This window comes from Scyliorhinus torazame, chromosome 3, assembly GCF_047496885.1.
Source record: "Scyliorhinus torazame isolate Kashiwa2021f chromosome 3, sScyTor2.1, whole genome shotgun sequence".
NCBI lineage: Eukaryota > Metazoa > Chordata > Chondrichthyes > Carcharhiniformes > Scyliorhinidae > Scyliorhinus > Scyliorhinus torazame.
This window is the reverse complement of record NC_092709.1, coordinates 327,115,382-327,119,822: the sequence shown is the minus strand read 5'-3', so window position 1 is coordinate 327,119,822 and position 4,441 is coordinate 327,115,382. Positions and strand designations below refer to the sequence as shown.

The 4,441-nt window shown below is 46.5% G+C and overlaps 1 long non-coding RNA gene across 1 annotated transcript; it reads left to right on the top strand.

Annotated features, from left to right (window-relative positions):
- The first annotated feature begins 2,694 nt into the window (after positions 1-2,694).
- Positions 2,695-4,127, top strand: LOC140409633 (uncharacterized). The gene is made up of 3 exons (XR_011940449.1): positions 2,695-2,900; positions 3,289-3,705; positions 3,938-4,127. It is a non-coding gene; the product is annotated as an uncharacterized lncRNA (long non-coding RNA).
- Positions 4,128-4,441: the final 314 nt, after the last annotated feature.

Here is a 4,441-nt window from a genome sequence, read left to right as displayed (position 1 = left end):
CGAGAGCGAGATTTGTTTTCTCACTAATGAGTGCATTGTTTTCATGTATCTTCATTTTTTAATTGTGGCAAGGGACCTAAAATGCTGGAAGTGGCCCGGCCTCTCCGGACCTCTGAGAGGACCTGGTAGCGCCATAAGACGTCAATGTGAGATGCCTAATCTCAAGCCTTGGAGTGGGCCTGAAACCTGGGATTTTGAGACAGAGAGGAAAGAATGCTACCGAGTCGGGACTGACACTCCAAATCAAAGCTCACAAAAAAAAGGTACTGTAGTGTTGTCAGATTTGACATTATGGGTAGACATTGAGTCAAAAATGGTGCGAGCACTTCTCCCACATACACTCAAACCATGAGTAGTGTGTTCAATGGCTGCCATTCACCTTGGAGAAGGGCACAGAACTGTTCTACTGCTTGGAACCAGGCCTGCAGCCTCAGAACAAGGCAAGGAGGCCAATGGCAGGAGCCATGAAGGTGACCATGGACCATTAATATTATTGCGAGTGAGTCTGGCACAGGAGACATGGTAAACATCTCGTAAGTTCACCATTCATCGCTGCATCTGGGAGGTGACAGAGGCTCTGAGTTCCAGGAGAGGGGACTCACTGATCAGGATGAGGGCTCCCCATTGGTGCAGACTACCGTGGGCTGCACACATTGCTTTGCCAGTGCTGCAATTCAATGTTGAGAAACACCGTAGCCACAGAGGATGCCACTCACCCAATGTGCACTGACGTCTGGCCAATGCCAACACATCAGACTGGTGAATGCCCTTTATCCTGACAGCAGTCACAATGTATTCGCCCTGCACCAGCCCACTGTTCCAGTAATCTTTCAGCCGCCACGTTAAAGCAGAGGATGGCTGCTGGGTGGCAAGAGCTAGCTACTTAACACCCAGCTGTGGACTCCGCTCTGTAACGCCACCGTGTGTGGCCAGCATTTGTATAATGAGAACCATACCAGCACGAGGAACTGCATCGAGCAGACCATTAGGAAGTGGGGAATGTCGTGTTATTCACCCTGGGGTAACACGGACTGCAACTGGATGCAGTTGTACTGGAAAGCGGACACCAAACTTAGACGTTTGTTCAATACGATTTATTGAACTTCTGTAACAGTGCACACAGCTTGCTGTGGGTTGACACTCTACTACTCTAAGTGTACTAACTCTAACTAACTAGACCAGGCTAGCCCTGAGCCACGTGTAGAAAGTGCTAACTGATATATATACCCTGACTGTCACTACAGTTGTCACCAGTGGAAAGAGGTGGAGTGCTGATGCCTCGTGTGTTTTATAGTAGGAAGCCCCCCTCTAGTGTTCTGTCTGGTGATTGGTTGTGTTCTGTCCTGTGTGTTTATTGGCTAACCTGGGTGTCTGTCACTGCCTGTCTTTACCTCATTATGTGCATGAGTGCATATTATGACAGGGAAGACAATGGTTCCACTGTCTGCACCACATGGTGACAGGACCTCGAGTCCTCATGTCTCAATTTGTTGTGGTCTTTTGCATCCTCCGCAACTTGGCCATCACAAGGGCACTGTTCTTGTCACTACAGCTTTGGCGAGCATCTCAGAAGAAAGAGGATAGTCATCCCACACATCCACATTCGTGACCGGTTGTCCCTGAGTGAATCGTTAGGTTCCAGATAAATGAAGCCTCAGGTTCCCATTGAATAACACTTTCCCATCTTCCCATCCCTCTGTACAGACCATCACAGCATCTTCTTGGCCACAATTCTGAAATCAAAGAAACCACAGAGCAGGCATTCCGTGCTCATTTTATCTTCCTTCGGCACCACTAGTTTTCCAGGTGGGAATCCTTGGGTATCCGAACACATAAATGCACAAAGGGAGTTTTGGAATGGATGGGGAAGGGGTAGAAGCAAGAGAGGCACCATCCGCTGCATGAATCAGACAGATTGCAAGATGTGGGTGAAGTGGGATTTGAGAAGATGACATAAGCAGCGACATAACGCCGTGGTTTCAGTGATGTTGCTGACCACATCCTCAGTGATATCCACTCCAATTATCCCCAGCACCATATCCTCCATGAGGAGCCAGTAATTGTAATCCTACCCACTCCTCCATTCTCCCACTGGTTAACCGCTGCTCCCATCCATTATGGGCCACTTTTGGTTTATGCATGAAACCCAATGGTGAAGGGTAGAACTGGAGCTAAAGCTTTCTACTTTTATTGGCTTTTATTTATCAAAATACACATGACCAGCTCCAACAAACACAATTTCAGTCCATCCCTTTTGATAGGGGCACAAGTGAATCCCCAGTTCGCGTTCACCATCTGTGTAAAATGAAATACTTAACTAATATACACTTAGCAAACTGCACCTGCAAAAGGAGGGATGTGTGCCAATGAGTGTATTGTGATGTGTTAAGATGAGAGCTGTTAGTATATTGGTACGTAGATGTGTGGCTTCCAGCACTGTTAACTTTGAGGGGGCCAGGTGAAGCGTAGAATGTGAGATGTGAGATGTGGAGATTGAGGTTAGGCAAGTGGTCGGGTGTGGAGAATGGAGCAGTCTGGGAGGGTAGTGGTGCAACTGGAACTAGCTGGTGGACTATTTTCATTGACCATCAACACTCGTGTGAGGTCACAAAGCTTCTTGTGATGCTGCATTCAGGTGCTCAGCTCCAGACTGGTGGCAATGACCTCCACGGTGGTCACCTGCTCTCACTTACCTCTGAGCACTTGACTGAAAGGCCTTCCTGCCCCCTGAAGGAAGCGCACTTCACACCTCTGGCCTACCTCCTGCACCAACAACTCTGACATAGCACCAGAAGATCTGGGGGAGAGATTTCTTGCCCTTTGCCAAGAAGACTCAGGCCCTGCTGTAGCCAGAATGCACCTTATCTTTAAGAGGTGAAGTCCAGGTTTAAGTAGTGCAGGTTGGTTTATGGCGATCATATTCTTGTGTGGACCTGGGCCCCCTGCTATGCCATACAGTACCTCCACATTGAGCTGTACCCCACAATGAGTGGGCAACACGAATATTGAATGCTGCCTGCATTTTTTTGATCATGCCTGTGATAAGTGTGCATCACTATCCCATGCCCAGTTTCAGGGGCTATCTAATTTAGCCGCCAGGACCTCCAACACTTGGGGCCAGCCTTGTGTCACTTCTACACAGAAGTCACAACAGGAAATGGGCAATTCAGCCTACGTTCTGTGTCATCATCCTTCCTTCACATATTTTCACCCTCTTTATCTAGCCATTACTCTTCAGAGCCTTTTCCTTTGTCCGCCCAACTAATCTAACCTTGAATCTCGCCATAGGTCTGTTTTAACTATCGTCAGTGGCCAAAAACATGAGTCAGGAGATCTGATACACACCAAGCCTCAAATTGAGCATTGCTGAAAAAAGAGACATGCTGCCGAAGCTTTTCATCTTGCACTCATCAGGACAGGTTTGCAAGAAGACCAAATCTCAAACGGAACAACAATTTATACTGTATGAACAATACTGAAGTTCTCTACGACCAAACGATAATAAGCTCCAAATTGTGCTTTTTCCCAAAATAAAAACAGGTTCCAATGTTTAGATAGTGCACAGAGGTAGTTAACCCCATCCATGTCCCATCTCACATCTCAGTTAAGGCAGTTTGACGGAAGTAGCAGAAAGCTACTGCTCACCAATGCACTTAATCACACTCGGATGAGCGCCAGAGCAGAAAGGAAGGAAACTGGAAAAAGGTGAGGGACATTTTCTTTTGGTCAGTTAATAAAACTAACAGAATGATGGATCAGATCAGTAAACGTAAGCTGTGCGACCTCCCAGAGAGAGAGATTCTGACTCATATCCCACGAGCCCTTAGAAATAAATTTAAAAGCTGCCACGGTTAGAGGATGTAAATGCACTTTGCTTGCAATTGGATATTATTTTCGGTGAGATGTTTGTGATGTTAATGATGATTTTTTTTTTCAGAAGTCTTGGGAGAATCAAGTGTTCAGTGATCGATGAATATTCCTCATATACTACGCAGAAAGCTCGCTGTCAACGGGAGATGGGGTTTTATACAGTTTCCAGATCAATGTTAAACATTTGTCTATGTCACTGACCACTTCAGAGAAGGTTTAGTTCATTGAACAATAAAACCCAGATTACTTTCCAACAATTTGGTTCTAAAGGAATACGTACTGTTCCAATCAATGATAAATATCTAGTGGGAGAGGAGCTGGGAGGGGAGTTGGAAACTGAACTATGGGAAAAAGCCTTGAAAAGGATAAATACATCCTCGTCCTGTGCTAGACTTAGCTTGATTCAGTTCAAGGTAGTCCACAGGGCCCACATGACAGTAGCTCGGATGAGTAGGTTCTTCGAGGAGGTGGAGGACAGATGTGGGCGGTGTGGGGGTAGCCCGGCCAACCGTGTTCATATGTTTTGGGCATTTCTGTAACTGAGGGAATTCTGACAGGGATTTGCAGATGT